The 22,161-nt window shown below is 36.7% G+C and overlaps 1 pseudogene; it reads left to right on the top strand.

Moving 5' to 3' along the window:
• The first annotated feature begins 2,284 nt into the window (after positions 1–2,284).
• LOC149141300 (pentatricopeptide repeat-containing protein At1g15510, chloroplastic pseudogene) lies at positions 2,285–18,649 on the top strand (annotated as a pseudogene).
• The last annotated feature ends 3,512 nt before the right edge of the window (positions 18,650–22,161 follow it).

Here is a 22,161-nt window from a genome sequence, read left to right as displayed (position 1 = left end):
TATGGTATCAAATGATCTGTAAATTGTCGTGGATATTCCATTGGATAGTTCGTCACAACATATATGATAATATTATATTAAAAATCCGAGATTCTACACTATTACAATTTTATTAAACTTTAATATTTGTAAACTTAACTATGATTAGTGCATGCATGCAAATATAAATTATGCAGAAAAGTAGAGAACGATAAAATAAGCTCACGCACACACATAAGACACAATATATGCTCTTTGGGAAACCATTTTGGGAGAAAATCCAGCTGGAAGGTGAGGCCGCTTCGCTTTCTTTCTCTGTCTAGAAATATGATTGTAGGTACAAAGAAGTAATGCCTGTGGCCCGTGGTTTGCTATAGTGCATAAATATTCTCTGTCTGCTTTACCTCCTATCTCTCCGGGCTATCTTTGCTCAGCTATGGAACAAAATTATCTCAAAAGAATGGAACACCTCTTCCACCTAGTGGCCCGATTATAACACAAGCCAATAGCCTACTAGTGGTTAATTTTCACTACAACAACTCTTAACTAGAGTTACAATATAGACTCTTCTAGATTTTTTTACATCATAATCACGTGGCTAGCCCCTTTTCCATGAAATGGGGGCTGACATGACATCCTCCCAAAGTATAGGTATGAAAACAAGAAGGTCAACTTTTGAGTGGCATAACTTTTGCATACAAACTCCGATTGATGCACTTATTGCATCATTGGAAATGGTGTGCACTAAAGCAACAAAGTCTTACCCCCAAAAAACGTCGTTCGATGCCTCAAAACACTCCTAGAAGGTTTTAGACCTCATTTTTCCAAACTGGGTCCCACCATAAAAACGGTCCCATGCGCTGATTCCTCCACTTTTCCACTCCAAATGCATCGAGATGGATGAAAAGCAATATAATGATCCAATCTGGATCACTCCTAGTAATACGCTACCCCTCGTCGTACATGAGCCCTCTAACAGGGCATTCTGATTACATGCAGAGATAGATTGTTTCAAAAGGTGTGTGGATAATTGTTAGAGATGAGACAAGGGTGGGAGGAAAGTGAGGTAAAAACTAATGGGCTATCTTAGAATGAGACCTAGTACGAAGGGGAAAGCTTAGGTGAGAGCTTGACAATATGTGAATTCTCAAGAATTGGAGGAGACTAGAAGGAAACAACCCCCAACAACTTGCGTAGCTTGAAAATTGGGAGACTTGACAATGCTAGATAATAAAGAAAACAAATGTGAAAGAGACAGAGCCCAATAACTCAACAGAATGGAAAATCAAAACTAAACCAAGGAAAAGGTCAATGAAATAACTTAAGCAAGGAAAAAGTGTGGTCAACCTGAGAAGAGGAGTAGCCAGACCAAATATGAGAGAGTTGTCCACTTCGCTAGAATCCAAATGCCAACCCAAAAACGCAAGATGTTGCCTGGTCCAGAAGTGAGACTTGACCACTGATTTTGACTTCAACTCTATGTAGTGAATAGAAAAAGATGGAGCGATGGAGCTAGGCTCATCAATGAGTAGGGTTTCCCCACTGAGAATTCTTCCAAGAGAGCTGAGATAAACAAAAGTTGGTAGTGGCAAAGGAATAAAAAAATTGTCGTGGTCTGTTCTTTAGCAATATTGAGGCTATTGCTTATGTCCCAACTCTACAACAAGGAATGTTGCTTAGTTCCCGAAGTCTGCCGTTTAACAAAGCGCTGCACATTGCTTGGTTGGATGCCTTGCTGCGCAAAGTTGCCGCTAAATGTGATATGAGTGGTGGCCATAAACCTGGCAATTAAGGCTCTCATCAATGGCTTCTGCAACAAACTAGTTGCATGAGGCATCCAAAGTGGATGAGCAAGTGAGAGGATTTGCTGCCAAGTTGAGAAGATTTGCTGAGGAGTGAAAATATAGGGGAAGCATGCCATGTACTAGGAACCAAACTGTGGTATAGGGGCATCCCTCATGTTGTGTTCAAAATAGGGCATCACTCATGTTGTGTTCAAAATTTTTACAAACCCATTAAGGGGGTGTGGTGTCACGTCCCTGGTCATGTGGCCAAATAGGACGACCTCACCTTTTCGCCCATACACCCCATTCATACTTTTCATTATTCTCTTTACATAACTAAAATATATATATATATTTATATTTTAAATGAGTTGATAATATATTTATTTATTTCTTAAAATAAAAATAATATTATATACTTTTTAATAAATTAACATTATATAAATTTAATATTATATCTATCATTTTAACATTATAACATCTCTCCAATCTGTCCCATATTAAGCCGTAAAACCATTCAAAAGGTGAGCACAAGAAAAAACATAAAAGGTCTTTTCATAATAAAACACAGCTTGCAGCTATTCAAAAACAAAATCCACATGGAGTAAGATTTGAAGACACTCTGATCAGTTGCTTCCGAACCAGTGACAGGCTGAAGTATGAACAAAGAAGCCAACCATTGGTGGAAGTACATGCCATGTCAACGATTGCTCACAATTCTCTCGCCATCTAACTCAATGAGATGCCTATTGCATAGTTGAAACGATTATAAGAGGGGTGAGACACAGAGGAGGCATGGGTTGCCGCTGTATATTTCTAAGTTCGATCAAAATTTGACTAAAATGGTTTTTCAAAGCATACTATGTAAAATCTCTCTCTCTATTGCCCATTAACTCATCCAGGAAAATGCAGGGTAATGGCGGCAATGGCTATAGCAATAACACGGCCATTGAAAGACCAGAAAAGGAAGAAGGTAATGAAGATTATGTTTACCGTACGAGGGCTTCTCATTCAGAACCCTCTGAAGAGTGAGGTGGAAGCTAATGGAAATTCCAATATTAACTTTACTGATAGTGTGAGAACATTTTGCCAAAAGGGTTTATTGAAAGAGGCGCTACACATTTTGTATACGACAAATCAACCTTTAACTTCTTGTGCATATGTTTGTATTTTGCGAGAGTGTCTTAAGAGGAGGGCTTTGTCCGAAGGCAAATCAGTCCACACCCACATCACTAAAACGGGATTTAAACCCAACACATTCTTACATAACACACTTGTCAACATGTATGCCAAGTGCGGGAGTCTATCAGAGGCTCGCAGAGTTTTTGATTTAATGCCTGAACGAGATGTGTTCTCATGGACTGTCATGATCACAGCTTATGCCAGGCATGGGAGTGCAATGCAGGCATTGGTACTATTTCATGAAATGCAGAGAGCAGGCATTAAACCAGATCAATTCACATTTTCCAGCGTTCTATCCGGTTGTGCCAAATTGAAAGCTCTGGAAGAAGGCGTGGGGATTCACTTTGAGATAATTAGAAGTGGGTTTCAGTCAGATGTTTCTGTGGGCAATGCTCTAGTAGACATGTACTCAAAATGTGGAAGTATAGAGAAAGCACGCGACTTGTTTGACGAAATGTGTCAACGAAATGTGGTTTCATGGAACGCTATGATTGCAGGATATGCACAAAATGGACGTGCTGCTGAAGCCCTGCAGCTCTTTCAAAAAATGCAACAGAAAGGGGTTCAGCCAGACTCCAAAAGCTTTGCTTGTGTTCTTCCTGCCTGTGCTGCTTTGGCATCTCTGAAACAGGGCTTGGAGATTCATGAACAAATAAGGAGGAGTGGTTTTGAGATCGATGTCTTTGTGGGGAGTGCCCTGGTAGACATGTATGTCAAATGTGGAAGCATAGAGAATGCACGTGATGTGTTTGATAAAATGTCTCAGCAGAATGCCATATCCTGGACAGCAATTATTGCTGGATATGCACAGAATGGGCAGGGTATAGAGGCACTGAAACTTTTCAAACGAATGCGAGTGGCAGGAGTAAACCCAGATGAAAAAACCTTTTCCAGTGTTCTGCCTGCTTGTTCTGGCTTGGCAGCTTTGGAACAAGGTATGGAGATTCATGAAGAAATAATCAGAAGTGGATTTCAATCAAATGTCTTTGTGATGAGCGCTCTTATAGACATGTATGCAAAATGTGGAAACATAGATAAGTCTCAGTATTTGTTTGATCAAATGCAGCAGCCAGACATCATTGCCTGGACAGCCATCATTGCAGCATATGCCATGCACGGGCGTGGCAAGGAAGCCCTCAAACTCTTTGAACAAATGCGACAATCAGGTATAAACCCGAACCGTGTTACCTTAGTTTGTGTTTTGTCTGCCTGTGGCCATGCCGGCCTAGTGGACGAAGGAATACAATACTTTGATTCCATGAAAGAGTGTTATCACTTGACATATGAAATGGAGCATTATTGTTGCATGGTTGACCTTCTTGGCCGTGCTGGACACCTTGGTGAGGCAGAAGATTTTATCAACAGAATGCCAATAAAACCGAATGCTACTGTGTGGAGTTCTTTACTTGCTGCGTGTAGAATACATAACAATGTAGAATTAGGAGAACGTGTGGCAGAACACATTTTTGAGTTGAACCCTAGAAGTGCTGCACCCTATGTTCTGCTCTCAAATATTTATGCTGCAACTGGCAGGTGGGATGGCATTGAAAATGTGAGAAAAATGATGAAAGAGAGGAACGTAATAAAAACTCCTGGATGTAGTTGGATTGAGGTCAAAGAAAACGTACACTTTCCTTGTGGGTGACAGCTCTCATCCACACACACAAAATTTCGTTGTGGCGCTCATCCACAGACACAAACTTTCCTTGTGAGTGACAGTTCTTGCCCATAGACACATCAGATCTGTGAGAGGCTGGAGAAATTGTCTTTGCAGATGAAAGCATCAGGGTACATGCCTGACATAGGATTCTTTCCGAACAATGTGGAGAAAGAGCAGAAGCAGCAAATTCTTTGCCACCATAGTGAGAAGCTGGCAATTGCATTTGGGCTGATTAACACATTCCCTGGAACAACCATGAAGGTTATCAAGAAACTTTGTGTCCGAGGTGATTGCCATTCTGACATCAAATTCATCTCGATGATTGTTGCACGAGAAATTGTTGTGCGGGATGTCAACGGTTACCATCATTTTAAGAATGCATTGTGTTCTTGTGGGGATTATTGGTGATGCTAAATGAAATAAAACTATCAACATAGGCTTTTGCATGATAACAGGCTTTTGGGTATTATCAGCTTTCAATCGCTAGTAATGAACGGGTATCAGTTTTTGTTTCTGAAGAAGCCTGTAGAGGAGAGGTGGCATGGTCTTATCATTTTAGATATAATGGTGCTAAATCCATGACAGCATGATAGTCACTGCAACGGAAATCTTCATAATTCCCGAGGTGGCATGATGACATCAAACTGACACATGGTAGTACCTGACATCCAACAATGTCTTTTAAATGGTCAGAACTGGGCTTCATCTTGTCAAATATAGTCATTGGCAGCTGAAGAGTCTGGCTCTCTCTTTACATAAGCTATATAGCTTAAAGATTCTATACCCGTGGTCAATATCTCACTTTAGCTTTGAGATAGAAACAACAATCAATTTGTTTAGATTCATATAAATAAATGCTAAGGGTCAATTATACTTCTAATGCGTTCTTCATAAACATCAGAAACATCAGATAGGAAGCATCAGAAACATGCTGCCATTGTTGATTTTAGAATATGGAACCACATAATGGCAGCTACTATCCCCGTTGCTTTATAAGTTGCTAGAGTATATATAATGGCAGCTACTATCCCCGTTGCTTTATAGCTTTCTTGATTTTAAGCTGGAGAGTATTTTAAATTGAAATAAGTAGGTGCATAAATTGGCAGACAATCTTGCGACTATGAAGTGTTGTGTGTGTTTTTTCCTCCATTGAGTGATCAATATCTCTTAATTTTTATCTTCCCATCAATGAATGGTTAATGTCCTTTGCAAAGGGTCAAAACCCAGTTGGTGCGTTGGAGAAGTTAAAAATCTATGCACATTTATGTTACGATTAACCTTGACTTGGGATTGATAGTCTACAGCTAGTGGTTTCAGGCACATGGTTGTTGAAGAAAGTGTAACTAGGTTCGGTATTTACAAATGTAACTTTGATCTTTGTACTTGTTAAGAAAAAGAAATATTATTTTTGTAAATTATAAGAATGAGTTTCTTGCTCATTCCATAGGTCTAGGAAAGTCAAAGAGTCAAAGACATGTAAAGAGCTCTTCTTGAGCATATGTGTAAATATATATACTAGTCTAAAAGGCCCTCCAAGACAAGCACAATCCTCCAAAGACAAGCACGAAGAAGTCTGCCAGCAAAACGATGAGGAAAGGTAGTCATGTTGGCCTCAAGATAAATATAAATGACAAGTTGGCTCACAAAGGAGACACAACACTTTCGGTGGACATGTCGGCTCAAATACAAGGACAAACTACTATATAAAGGAGCCTGCACCCTCGCATTTGGACAATGACATCCTCGCACTCCTCTCTGAAATCTCGGTCAAGTTAAGGGTTACAAAAATCTCGAAAAAAGAAGGTGTAGTAGGATAGTGTTTCGGTTAGGAGAAGGATCCCTCTAGTTTTTCAGATAGGGATGATTGTTGTACACACTCACATACTCTCATAGTTTCGGATAAGAAACTCAGTGATACCACACTGACATATATTATCGGCATAGCCATGACAAGTAAGATTTCGGTAAAGATTACAGTGCAATCATGATGAACATAGTTACATTCTCAGTTAAGGTGCAGTCATGATCCTAACATGGTCATGATTTCGATAAAGGCTACAATAAACAATCATGATCTCGGTGGATCAAAAGGTAGCTCTCCAATACATATCTCAACATCGAAGATCTAGTTGATGAAGACTTCGGTGAAGGGACAACAGAGACGTTGCAGCAGTAATGAAGTGATGCAGTAATGATGGCCTAAATGGTGCAACAATGAAGATGATCTCAACAGTGACAAAGAAGAGGATTGGTGTCTTGGTCTTGGAGTGGCCTAATAGGTCAAGGGTCATGGTCTTGGTATTTGTCAATTAGAATCTCTATAAGAAGAAGTTTGAGCGGGTTTTCCTCTCCAAGGGGGAGAGGTTTTGGCCCTGGCAGAATGCCAACTTCTTGTGTTCTTGTCTCTTTTCTTTTGGTAGCTATTTGTTGAAATATGAAACACACACTCTAACACTGTAAAGAAGAAGATTGTGCTAACAAGAAAATGAAAATGCCTCACAAATAGTTATCAAGACAAGAAGAATCACAAAATGAAAATGCCTCACAAATAGTTATCAAGACAAGAAGAATCACATTTATCCCACTTGACCTAGATTCTTCAACATGGAATCAGAGCCAAGGCGCTGAAGTCAAATGAAGGGCAGCAAAAGAGACATACAAGGATCTGTCTTTAGGACATCAAAGCAAGTTGAAAGGATTAAAGGAGCAAGTATACAACAAGCAGGTCTACAATAGTCATGAAGTATCAACTTCAGTAATTATAGTCATGCACTCAACTCATGCTCAGTTTGATGGAGTATATCAGTGATCCTCACTTCTTGATCACTGAACTTTCTCCATGCCATAAAAGATAGTCTCAGGTGTATATATATATATATATATATATATATATATATATTTTGCATAAGTAATCCAAGGAATACCTCTCACAATCCATGATTACATCACTATCTCAGTATAGTTATTACATAAAGGCAATTTCGGTGATGAGACAGTCTATCTATACAGTGCCACCCACAGTTTAGTTATGTTATTCATTGACAAGTCTGGGCTCTCAATACATTGCCTCTCTACACAATGCACATAGACATCACTGTGCAGTGCCATATCAATATACTTGTCACAGTCTGGAATTTTGTCTATAATTATGATCTCAACAGCATGATGCTCGGATCAGAACATAGTATCACTAGCATGTCAACAATATGTTGAAGTAAAAAATACCTTAAAGATGAATTGGGAAGGTCATAGTATCACTGATGTCATGGTGCTAGAAGGCCTCCAAGGAAGTTGTGATGAAAAGATACTAATGATGGGCAGCTCAAGCAAGAGAAGCATTAAGGTGAAGATCTCTTCACACTCCAAGTAAGTATCTTTCAATTTTATAATCAGATTTGGTTAAATTATTTCATGATTGCAAGGGGATTTATAAATCGGTTAGATAATTAAAAGTCCTTATATAGAATAAGGAGGATTGTCATAATCCTCATAGAAAAGAGAAATCATTGATATCTATGAAAAGGTCTATGACGATCAAGCATTGTTTGCATCCATCAAGAGATTCATAGGATTCATATGATATCACTCAAAAGTCCTGTCATACTTAAATAGCAGAAGAGGAAACATAAAGAGAGATATATGAAATGCTAGATATACTCTCGAAAATTAAAGTAAAGAAGGTCACTTAGACCTAATAGTAAAGGTATCAAAGAATGAAGGAATAACTTCATGAAAATCTAGGAAAGATAATAAGAAGGTAGTCATCATTGATGAGCAAGGTAACAAATATCAATGAACAAAGAAAGTTACCTCACCTGACAATTTGTGGTCTCTATGCTAGATAGAGAGACAAATTACAGTCTATAGTATTAAAGGATGAAAGAATTCAACCGTGTGCAGAAAAGATAGACAAGGTTGGACAAAAATAAGTATAGTTAAGATTCAATACTACAAAAAGATTTTGGAAGTTCATATCACTGAAAGATGGAGGAAACTAAAGAAAAGGCCAAGGAAAGAGGGAGTATCAAATCTCTCCTATGAGTAAGATAATATCCCTCACAAAAAGATCCTATCATAAGCTCCTATATCTTGTGTTATAAGATATGACAATGATAATAAGATGCATCATGGCATTATGAAAGAATTAGAAGCAAGAGCTTGTGACATCACCATGGGAATCGTGAAGGAGAAAAAGGTAAAATGAGGTATGTATGCTTGTATTTAATATTATAATGTCATGTCATATGGTTGCAGGTAACAATGGATCATTACTTCTATCTTGAGAAGCACGATCAAGAGAAAAAGAATCTTCTCCTCTGAAAGAATGCAGGAAGGCATAAATCACACTAGATGAAATCAACATAATATGCCCTCATATGAAGTATGAGGTAGTTGACTAAGAAACTATGATCCGGGAAATGGAATGTGTGAGGAAGGAAGAGATTGTGAGATATGCAACCATGAGGAACGCAATCAACATCCAAAAGACCAAGAATATTTGACTAGGAAATATCCCAGAAAGATATAAAGACTCTGATGAAAGTCTGAAAAAGATGAAGACCCTTGACAATGGATATCTTTGGGAGATATGTCAATAAGTGTGTAGGATGCTGATACCTACAAGAAGATGTCATGATGAAGAGCCATCTCGTAAGGTATGATTTAATTTAATATGATGTTTTGATTTCTTGAATAATATCTGGATGAGTTCATGTAGGGCTACTAGAACAAGACTTGTAAGTACAAGTACAACCAACATTCATGCGATGGATGGAAACTCTTGAAAGAAGCATGGAGAGAAAAGAAGTAGCCATATGAAGAAAGTTCCAGATGTATGCCAAGAAGGCCATTTTCCATGAAGAAAGGAATGACATGATAGAATAAGAAGGAAAGTGATCGATGGCTATTGCCCTACAAGGAAGAAGCTCAACTAAATTTCATGACATCAAGGTGAGAAGTTGATTAAGCAGCTGAAGAACCCATAAAGAAGAAACTATTGATGTATAAAAGAGTCCCTAGCTAAGAGGGAGCTCTGACAAGTCCCTGATCAAGAGGGAGTTTGAATTAAATCACCCCTGATTACAAAGGAGTGGCAAGTGTGTTTTTCCATTTCATGTGTCATGCACTAGACCAAGACTAACATCTGTAAGTCTAGATGAAGGCCATGAATGGAAATGTAGACACATGATAGACACAACATTCTTGTCTTCACTTGGGAAGAAAGAATGGGAGGATTAGGTAATCATATGGCATCTGATACTCTTTGAGGATGTGTAGGCATCCAAGATAAGAGTAGGCAAGAGGACCGATAGTCTTTGAGGGCTGGGAACCCGAAATACGAATAGTTGTAGAAGGTCATACTCAGTGAACACTCGGGTGGGTATGTACCTTGAGAGACAATGATGAAGGTGTCTATAAATCATTGGTCTCGCCAGCATTGTAGCTCATGGTCTCATGGAGAGATGGAGCTATTAGTCAAGGCCTTGCACTATGACAATGCTGATTGATATGATGCTATACAGATGGGATTACCAATCCGATTCTTCTTATGAGAAATTCTTCAGATTGAGAATAACCAAGTACCATTATAAATACCTCCCTAGTTAAGAGGGAGTGTTGAAGAAAGTGTAACTAGGTTTGGTATTTACAAATGTAACTTTGATCTTTGTACTTGTCAAGAAAAAGAAATATTATTTTTGTAAATTATAAGAATGAGTTTCTTGCTCATTCCATAGGTCTAGGAAAGTCAAAGAGTCAAAGACATGTAAAGAGCTCTTCTTGAGCATATGTGTAAATATATATACTAGTTTAAAAGGCCCTCAAAGGCAAGTGCAATCCTCCAAAGACAAGCACGAAGAAGTATGCCAGCAAAACGATGAGGAAAGGCAGTCATGTCAGTGTTAAGATAAATATAAATGACAAGTCGGCTCACACAGGAGACAAAACACTTTCGGTGGACATGTCGGCTCAAATACAAGGACAAACTACTATATAAAAGAGCCTGCACCCTCACATTTGGACAGTGACATCCTCACACTCCTCTCTGAAATCTCGGTCAAGTTAAGGGTTACAGTAATCTCGAAAAAGAAGGTGCAGGACAACGCTTCGGTTAGGAGAAGGATCCCTCTGGTTTTTCGGATAAGGATGACTGCTATACACACTCACATACTCTCATAGTTTTGGATAAGAAACTCAGTAATACCACAATGATATATATTCTCGGCATAGCCATGACAAGTAAGATCTCGGTAAAGATTGCAGTGCAATCATGATGAACATAGTTACATTCTCAGTCAAGGTGCAGTCATGATCCTAACATGGTCATGATCTTGGTAAAGGCTACGATAAAACAATCATGATCTCGGTGGATCAAAAGGCAACTCTCCAATACATATCTCAACATGGAAGATCTAGTTGATGAAGACTTCGGTGAAGGGACAACAAAGATGTTGCAACAGTAATGAAGTGATGCAGTAATGATGGCCTCGATGGTGCAACAATGAAGATGATCTCAACAGTGACAAAGAAGAGGATTTGTGTCTTGGTCTTGGAGTGGCCTAATAGGTCAAGGGTCATGGTCTTGGTATTTGTCAATTGGAATCTCTATAAGAAGAATTTTGAGCGGGTTTTCCTCTCCAAGAGGGAGAGGTTTTGGCCCTGGCAGAATGCCAACTTCTTGTGTTCTTGTCTCTTTTCTTTTGGTAGCTATTTGATGAAATATGAAACACACACTCTAATAATGTAAAGAAGAAGATTGTGCTAACAAGAAAATGAAAATGCCTCACAAATAGTTATCAAGACAAGAAGAATCACATTAATCCCGCTTGCCCTAGATTCTTCAACAATGGTTTTGTGGTCCATTGTATTATGCCAGTGGTATTTGGTTGGAAAGAAGCTTGTAAATAAGCATATTAGTCTTCACTGTAATAAGCCACGTGTTGAGCAAGTGTGGACTCCTCAGCTAGTGTAAGGGGCCAAGGGATGAGCAGGGATCCCAACAAGCTTGGCCAGGGTTTTAGCCAAAGACTAATGATATTTTGTTAGGTTGGGTTTTTCCTGGAGTTGGGATTTTCCTAAGGTATTTCTTAGTGTTCTTTATGTGTGTGATAAATTCTATTTATGTTCATGATTATATGTTTGATTTACCTTGCCTTTTATACATAAACATTCAATCTTTAGCATTACGAAAATATGAAATATTTGTAACTCAACTACAACAATTCCAACATTTGGTGTTTTTATGTTATGTGCCATGGCAGTGTAGTGCAGGCTTCCAACATAGCAATATGTGTAGGATGTGCTCTTTGTCTGGTTGTGCTAAATTGGTATCATAGTCCAAATTGAGAAAGGTTGGATTTTAAGTATTGGCTATATGAGTCATATAAAGTTTGTTTGATTCAAATATGGATACTGGATAATCTAGAGTTATGTATTGGCACCGAGATTCTCTTGAAGAATGAGACCACTAAGTAAACACTTTGTCTTGTATAATAGAGTAAATGTTTGTCCTACTTGGACTCATACCTTAAAATAGAACTACCAGCATAATGGAAGTTACCTTAAAATAGAAAGACCAACGCAATGGAAGTTTTAATGTTTCTCATCAATGTTTGCTTTTATTATTTATCATGTCCGCCTTTTTTAAATAAAATAGTGTATTTCAAAATAACAAATTATTTTCCATATAATTTGAATATTAAAAGCTAAAATTTTAATGGAAGTTGGAACGAAAGATATTTTCAAATCTATGAATAAGTTTTTTTTATTATATTATATATATAATTTAATTGAGAAAAATGATTTTGAAAATATGTGTTAATTTTTTATATTAAATTTTTTAAACATTTAGGTCTCTAGTATGTATCATGATGGTTGAGTTATTATTAATTAAAAGTTTTATTAATTGGGTTGAATCAATGTTAGATATTCATATGTAATTTCAATGGTATTATCCATTCCAAATTAAATGAAGTAGGATTGTTAAAACACCAATTAAAATTGAAATTTATATATATATATATAAATCTATTTTAATTTTATAGTTATTATATTTTAAGAGGAATTGAGTTTTTCTATATAAAAAGATTTTTTTTAAGGTAAATATTTACATTTCTATATATTTGATGCTTGTCAAAGCATTATATATATCAATTTATATTAGTGTAGTGATATATAATTAATAAATCAATTTATGTTAGTGTAGTGATATATAATTAATAATTCATATATTATGTAGAGCAAATTTATAGTAAATTTTTTTCTTATTAAAATTTAATAAATCAAAATTCTAATGAATTGTAATTATTTTAATATCTAAATCAATTAAAAATGATAAAAACTTTAAAAACAAAATTTTAGGATTTAAGGAATTTGAATCATACTATTATAGATTTATTTTAATTTTAGCTGTGTTATGGGCCAAGGGTTGAGAGGGATCAAATCTCTTAAAATGAGAACTTTATTTTGAGTGCAAAATTTGAGAAAAGATTTGCACCTCAAAAGATTTGATTCCTCTCAATGCTTAGTAGAGCCAACGTTGAAATGGATCTATGCTAGTTCTTAATAATATTATTTGTATTTATACAAATTTCACATCTCTATATATAAATATTTTAATTCTTAATTATATATATATAATTTTTTTTTAACACGTTCTATATATATAGAAAACATTACAATTATATACACTGTTTATAGATGCAGTCCAATATGCACTTCCATCGTAGATATTTAGAGAAAAGGAAAATATCCCATGTCCAAGGTTTAATCAACTGCATGCTGCTTGCTTCTCGTAAATGTATTGTAATCTCATTCCAACAGACAGAGGAGGGCAATGCAGAACAGTGTAACCTGTGGCTATGACAATGAAAATACATTGCCCATTATTACTCCACAAATGGAAAAGGATGCTAGCTTTGTCTGGCTCGTTCCTTTCCCTACACACTGCTACAAGGAAAAGTACCATCAATCCCACTACTGCAACTGCATTACCAAGGGATGTCAATGGCAATGACGTGAGAACGCTTTGTAAACAGGGCCGATTGAAAGAAGCACTGCGCATTTTGCATGGCATGGGCCATCGTGCGGAGGGTTCTACATACGTTTGCTTGTTGCAGGGGTGCTTTAGGGAAAAGGCCCTCTCAGAGGGAAGATTGGTCCATATCTACATGAAACAAAATGGCTTTACCCCGGACAAAATGCTGCAGAATACGCTTGTGAACATGTATGCGAAGTGTGGAAGCCTTGTGGACGCTCGCAGAGTTTTCGATGAAATGCCTGAACGAGATGTGTTCTCTTGGAGTGTCATGATTTCAGCATATGCCAAAGATGGGCATGCTAGCGAGGCACTGAGATTGTTTCACAGAATGCAACGAGCAGGTATCAATCCCAATGAATTTACATTCTCCAGTATTCTGCAAGCATGTGCAAAATTGAAGGATCTGGAAAGGGGTGTGGAGATTCATGAAGAAGTAATTAGATGTAGGTTTGAGTCTGATGTCTTTGTGGCGAATGCCCTCACAGACATGTATGCAAAATGTGGGGATACAGAGAAGGCGCGCGAATTGTTTGACAAAATGTGCCACCGAAATGTGGTTTCATGGAATACAATGATTGCAGGATATGCACAAAATGGGCTTGCTCTTGAGGCATTGGAGATATTTGAGAAAATGCAGATGGAGGGCATTAAGCCGAGCCCGCAAACTTTTGCTAGTGTTCTCCCAGCTTGTGCCAGTTTGCGAGCTATGGAACAGGGTCGGGTGATTCATCAAGAGATAGTGAGAAGTGGATTTCAGTTTGATGTCTTTGTGGGGAGTGCCCTTGTAGATATGTATGTAAAATGTGGGAGTGTAGAGAAAGCACGGAATGTCTTTGACAAAATGACTCAACGAAATACTGTTTCCTGGACTGCAATGATTCTGGGTTATGCACAGGATGGGCAAGATATGGAGGCTTTAAGACTGTTTAGGCAAATGCGTTTGGCAGGTGTGAAACCTGATTCAAAAACCTTTGCCAGTGTCCTGCCGGCTTGTGCTAGCTTAGCTGCCTTGGAAGAAGGTATGGAGATCCATGATGAAGTAGTTAGGAGTAGGCAGTCCGATGCTTTTGTGGAGAGTGCACTTATAGACATGTATGCGAAATGTCAGAGCATAGAGAAGGCACGGGATCTGTTTGATAAAATGCCTCAAGGGAATCTTACATCATGGACAGCAATGATTGCAGGATACACGCATAATGGGCAAGCTCTGGAAGCCCTTAAACTTTTTGAAGAGATGAAACTGGCAGGTGTGAAGCCAGATGCGAAGACCTTTGCCAGTGTCCTCCCAGCATGTGCCGCTTTGGTGGCTCTGGATCAGGGAATTGAGATCCATGAAGAAATAGTTACAAGTGGATTTCAGTCTGATGTCTTTCTGGAAGGTGCCCTTGTAGACATGTATGCAAAGTGTGGGAGCATAAAGAAAGCCCGTGAAATATTTGACAACATGCAGAAACGTGATGTCATCTGCTGGACTGCAATGATTGGGGGATATGCAATGCATGGCTATGGCCAGGAGGCACTCAAACTTTTTGAGCAAATGCAACACTCTGGAATAAAACCAAACCATATCACATTCATTTGTGTTTTGACTGCGTGCTGCCATGTAGGCCTAGTAAAAAAGGGTAAGAAACTCTTCGATAGCATGAGTCAAGATTACAATCTTACTCCTGTAATGGAACACTATGGCTGCATGGTTGACCTTCTTGGGCGTGCTGGGTACCTTGATGAAGCAGAAGACTTTATCAGCAAAATGCCTATAAAGCCTGATGCTGCTGTGTGGTGTTGTTTGCTTGGTGCCTGCAGAAGACATAACGATGTTGAACTAGGAGAACATGCAGCAGAAAGAATTTTTGAGTTAGAACCTACAAATGCTGCACCTTATGTTTTGCTTTCAAACATCTATGCTTCAGCTGGCAGGTGGGATGACATTGAAAGGGTGCGTGAAATGATGAAAGAGAAAGGGGTGATAAAGAGGCCCGGATGCAGCTGGATTGAAGTTAATAAACAGTTACATGCTTTCACTGCGGGTGACAGTTCACACCCGCAAATGAAGAAAATCTATGCAATGCTGGAGACTCTGTCTTTGCAGATAAAGGCAGCAGGTTATGTTCCAAATACAAGGTTTGTATTGAATGATGTGGAAGAAGAGCAAAAAGAACAATTTCTTTACAATCATAGCGAAAAGTTGGCAATAGCATTTGGGCTTATTCACACCAAACCTGGGGATGTTATCAGGGTTATCAAGAACCTTCGTGTTTGTGGTGATTGCCATTCTGCCATCAAGTTCATATCTGAGGTTGTTGCAAGAGAAATTATTGTTAGGGACACCAGCCGATACCATCATTTCAAGGATGGGTTGTGTTCTTGTGGGGATTATTGGTGATGCCAAGTTAAACAAACGATAAGAATAGACTTTTAGAATAGCAAACTCTGTGTATCGTCAACCTTGTTTTAATTAAAAGGGGGTTATATACTTTTATTTCTTTAGACTGAATTTGGAAATCTAGTGGTTTTTTTCAACCAAAGTAGATGGCAGAATTAACATAGAAAACCACTATGGGACATTGATTAAGCATAGACGTGTTGATAGGATCTCAGATTTTAATAAGATATGAATATATAGGGGGTGATATATCCAAAGGAAGAACCACAAAATGTTGAACTGTAGACCTTTACCTGTTGGCATTGCCCCTGACATCTGATATATATTTTAATGCCATTCAATTGCTCCATTGGGTTCCAGGGTCTAAGTAGGTCGTATTAGCTGCGATTAAGGACCATATTCTAGTATCCTCAAAACCTCTATTATATTTGAAAGAGAAACAAGTGTTATGAGGAGTCAGTGATGTATCCTTAATGTTCACATAATGAACACATACGTGAATAGCTATGCTGTCAGAGTACTTTGGAATTAGTAAGTTGACAAGATCTAATAAAATATGGCAATGACAAGGCCAATGGAAGTCAAATTTGTTTCGTATGAAAACAAAAATTAATGCTTTCTTTTCTTAAATTACAGTTACAGTCAAATTTCAAATTCAAGAAAAAGAAGAGGAAATTTAATACATGATATTACCATAGAATGAACCTGGTCTACTGCGAGAAGTCTGCCTAAGGGATATTACGTAGGTATCCTCATCCTGCAATCCAAGCCAGATGAACAAAACACCAATTTCAACACTTCGGAGATCATACTAGCTTCCAAATTCTACACTGTTTATACAAAGCCAGTCTGGAAATGAGATATTATTGAGAACTTTCAACTTGGCTATCAGACCATGTACACTCACTTTCTTTAAGATCTGAATCACCAGCTGCTCATATTGATTGTGTCTAGCTCTGATATGGAACTTTCACACTTCTCATCTGATGCCGACTCAGCTATATTTAGATGTTGTTAGCTGCATCAAATAGAGCTTTTGCTCCGTCATTCAACCAATTCTCATTACCACCTTGGATAAGAATTTGTTGACTGCATAATAAAATATATTCAGTTTACTGTACCTCTTTCTGGCAATCATCAACAACTTGTTTGACTATCTGCCTAGTAGGTTGCACTGAAACTGGGGGAACTTCGAATATCACTAATTTGGTGACATGTAGGTCCTCTCTATGACTCCCCCATTATTGCTTCTATTGTTTGCTCATATTTCTTCCATAACTCATAACATTATTAAAATTGTCACTGAGAGTCATTTTGCCTCAAAGCTTCTACATGGGGAGCAGTATCAACGAGCTACATTTCTCCAAAACATGGATATCTTCATTTTGATGTTTGATTAGCTTACTCAGATTACCTATCACCTCCACCCTTAGTCCTCCTTTTCTATCCCACCAACTAGATTTGATTGTCATTACTGCAATTTTAGCGCAATAGGAAACTCGACTTGCATGACTAAGCATTTAGCTGATTTGCATGAGGTCTTTATCATCAATGTAGTTTTGTATTCAGTACTTTAGAAATGTGATTATCTAATAAGTTGGTGATCGCACTGGGGCCATGCAAGCCACAGTCACTGGTTAGTCAATCAATGCACATTAGGAAATGATTGCATCACATGACAGTTTATGCACGATCCATAGATGAATGCCAACTTCATTGATTCAACCATTTTTATGGTACAGTGAAAGTTCTCCATAATTGTTCAAAGGAGGCTTTGAGATTTGCTCTAGATGCAGATTGGTTCAGATTGTTCAATGGTGTCCAAATGATAAAGAGTACATGCAATGCTTTATATCTTTATTTTAGCCTTTGATCTTTACTTATTATCCTTTAAATCATCTTTTCCTCATATGTGGCCTTTTAATTTCAACCAGTGATTTTCAGTTGAGTAACTTAGTAACACCATAGGAACACTTTTCAGCCACAAAAAAACTTTAATTTTGAAGACTTCCCCTTAATGTTGCAGGCATTGTTAGCTAGCTAGCTCGAATCACATACTCATTGAGGGTTAAAACATTTGTCCTTTCTAGACCAAGTCAAGTGGTGAAAACACTTGTCCCTTCTAGACCAAGTCACATACTTCTGGGCAAAAATACTTGTCCTTTGAAGACCAATTCACATGCACTTTGTGGGCAAAAGTAATTGTCCTTTGTATGGTTTAAACAAAAAGGTTCTTGTCCTGTGTAGACGAAGGTACATGCCTATTGAGGTCCAAAACACCTATGTTGAAGATTGCAATAGTCTCTCTTTTTGGGCCATAGCACTTGCCCAATAAAGGCATAATCATTCCTATTAAAGGATATATTTGAGAGAGTGTGTAATCTCCTTAAATGTTCATTTAGAAAAAAACTGAGAGAGAAAATTTAGTAAGGGGTATGTTTAAAGAGGGATAAAGAAGGTGTTGATATCTATTGAGAGCCAAAACAACTATGTTGAAGATTGTAATATGTCTCTCTTCTTGGGCCATAACACTTGTCCATTAAAGGCATGATGTGATTATAGATCGATACAACATTCCCATTAAAGGATACATTTGAGAGAGTATGTGTAATCTCCTTAAATGTTCATTTAGAGAAAAAAGAAGAGAGAAAACTAAGGGATATGTTAAGAGAGGATACACTCTCACTTGATGACAACTCTTTGATTTGTATCATTATCAATAAATAAAACTTGTGTTTCTTAAGTGCTTTGGTGAAGATATGAGCTACTTTATCACATGTTTTTTGACCTTTCAAAACTTTTGTTTATTTTTGTGTTTTTTCATAAACAAAATGATTTTGAGCTTCAATACATTAATTAATTTTTGATATGAAATTGTTTTCAGTTTAACATTATGGGATTTTAAAGGATAGGGGTGAAATTGTTGTATTAAAATATATGTAGTGATTGATTATTTATTGTTGTTATGTGAAATGGCACCCATAGTAAAACAAAACACAAGGTTGTATGTAGATTTCTTATCATCATAATCAACAATGCTACTACATTTTAGTATCATAATTAGAGGTGGGATATGTCTTAAAAGGGAACTTTACAATGATTAGTAGAGTGAACACCATTGTTTTTTCCATAATTAAAATTTATAAATGACAATGATAAAGCCACCATCGAAAAATGCCTTTTAGGATGGTGGCCTCTAGAAGATCCTCATCATTAAGGACAATAGTCTTCTAGAGATAGTTGTAGATTTCAATTTAAGTTTATATACACGAAAACACCCAATAATAATGTTATCATTAATCGAGTGTGACATGTCTAAAAGATGCAATGACCATGTAGAATGATCTAAAATGCTCCAAAGCTATATTTTCCAAACTCCTTTCATGACATTCTTGATAAAGGTGTATTTAGAGAAAATCTCATAACAAACCACCTAGCATAAGATTTAAAATACTTTATTGACATATATCCTTTAATTTGCAAATTAAAATTTTGCATCTACTCTTGGGCTTATTTCCAATTTGGATGCAATTTGGGTTGGCTTTCATTCGCTACATTTTTTCAAGTTTGATAGTTCATGAAATAGCATTTAAGTTTGCAAGAATGTTTATTGTGTATATTTTGTTCTCGTTTAATTTACAATCTCAATATGGACATTGCAAATAGTTTTATTTTTTGCACCACCTTTAACGTTAAAAACATCATTAGACTCACAATTCCTACTCGAATCAATCCCAACCTTTGCACACCACTCAATTTTCCTTCAAGAGAATAGAGATGTCTTTATATACCAAATACTCTTTTTCTTTAGTGCATTAGATTGGAAAAATTTATCATGAAGTGCTTTGTTGTAAAGTGAGACCAATTTTAACACTTTCCTGGAGGAAAAAATAAAGTGACCCAATCCAATGCATTATTGACGAAGTAACTTTGACAAAGGGGGAAGGACACGAGGACATAATGACTTAAGCATTTCATAAGTATTTGACATGAGATATGTAGTTTCGGAAAGTCATACATGGTCGACACACTTTTGTGTTTATAATGATTTTTAAAATTTTTAAATTATTAAAATATAATTAGATAGGCATGATTTTTTTTAATAGTTGTAATGCAAAATTACATGAATTATCAAATTAACAAGTGCGAAGAGTACACCAAAGAATCTGAATCATATTATCAATGTGTAGAAATTAAAAAAATCATTTCAATGAGGTGATGGGTTTGTTATATAGGACTTTCAACCTTAGTCTTAAGGATGAACTGAAATATTCATAAACACATTTACAAATATCTCAAATTGTCCACCACTAGTCTAGGCAAGTTTAAAGAAATAAACACCTCAAAACACTGCTACACTATATAAATGCAAGAGCCCGTATGGTGTGCTCTAATCAAGTATGCAAATCTGAAAATTACATTTATTGACATTGAAAAAATAACAACATATATTGGATATGAAGGATGCAAATCTGAAAATTGCATTTATTAACAACGAAAATATAACAACATATTTTGGATATGAAGGTTCATTTAAGGCATGAAAAATGCTCAACATTTCATCTTTTTTCCTATTAAATTAGTGTATTGACAAAACCATGAAACTTGCTCAAAATACATAAAAACACATTTAAAAAACAAAATTGCAATAAGAGATAGGATAATGATTGTATAATTCCTTATTATCACATTTTGAAGATAGTATACAATACCTTATCTTTACCAAAGCTAGTACATTGAATCCTTCTACTTTATCCTAGGCAAGGACTTTCTCTAAGCTTTCCAAACCTTATTTAGGGAATCCACATTTACTGCAAATGCTAAACATCAAGGACAATGCCTAGAAAGACATCACACCTAGCTCCAGTAGCCCCTCCACAAGTTCAACAAAAAAATACAACCCTTAAATCCTATTAGTGTTGGTGAAGTACTTTTCCCAACAATAAGGGTGTCTCCCCAATGTAATGTCTCATTTAGACTTTACAACATGTGGAATAGGGAATCTATCGGGATTTTTTCTTGACAAATTTTCCTATTGATTTTATGTTAATATAAAAAATCAAATTCCTTTCTACAACACATAACGAGCTTATAAATCCTTCAATGTATAACCACTTATTGTCTTGTTAGCTTGCTCTATCCAATAATAAGTTTTCAACTTTATTCTTTTTTCTTTCTTAAAAATTATATTGAATTCCATTTTCTCTTACAATATGGTCATAATTGACCATGTGTCTGATTGTAAATGGAAGTGGACTACACCTCATGTTGTGATGAAATGCTTAGGATGCATTTAAAAAATAGTTACTCAAAGGCAACTTCATACTCATTCGCTAGGTATGGGCGACATTTCTCTTTTCAATGTATTTAGGAAATAATTAATCAAATTTGTTTCTTTGGAGGGAGCAATGTTGTCCTCTTTTAGGATTTCTTTGGTGATCTTTGCAGTCATTCCAATTATTCTTCCTTTATTATTTATGTTGTTCTTTAATTTGCTCAAGATGCATGCCATGGGTCTTGGTGCATCCATGTCTCCTACTGGTGGCAAGTGGCATCTTTAAATGATCTTTTCTAGTAGTAAGATTCAAGTCCTTGCAATTATCTATAGAGATAATAATGCCATTTTCTAATGTTGTACTTGCTATTTGACAATTAGATAGAGTTATACAATTTAGTTGGTTCTCCTTCTCCATCATCCTTGGCAAGTGTTCTAAAGCATCGTTTGCTTATGTTTGCCATGCTTTAAACTCATCCACGCTTTGCTGCACTCTATATAGTACCACCTTCTTGTCTTTGACATTTTTGAGGTAGGGAACTAAGTGGCATAATCTTGTAAATAAGAGATTTGTGTACATTTGATTTTGGAAACCATTGAGTTCCTATTGTAGTTTGAAGGTGTTAAACACATACATGGCAACAACAAAATATTAAGATAAGCATGAGAGTTTATCTATTATTAACAAATGATATACATTTATAGTACATTCATATGACCTTTGGTTTCATATTCCAAGGTCTCTTGGACTTCCTTAGACTATTCAGCTTCCACACCAACCCTTAGAGGATTAGGTGTCCAACATTCCCCCCCTTAATCCGAAGGGTTATGTATAAGTCCAAGAAGAGAGCTGTAATACAA

This window comes from Pinus tabuliformis, chromosome X (assembly GCF_031772625.1).
Source record: "Pinus tabuliformis cultivar Carrire ecotype Pingquan chromosome X, CPIR1, whole genome shotgun sequence".
In the NCBI taxonomy this organism is placed as follows: domain Eukaryota; kingdom Viridiplantae; phylum Streptophyta; class Pinopsida; order Pinales; family Pinaceae; genus Pinus; species Pinus tabuliformis.
The sequence above is the reverse complement of the archived record's forward strand: the minus strand, read 5'-3'. Positions and strand labels throughout refer to the sequence as shown.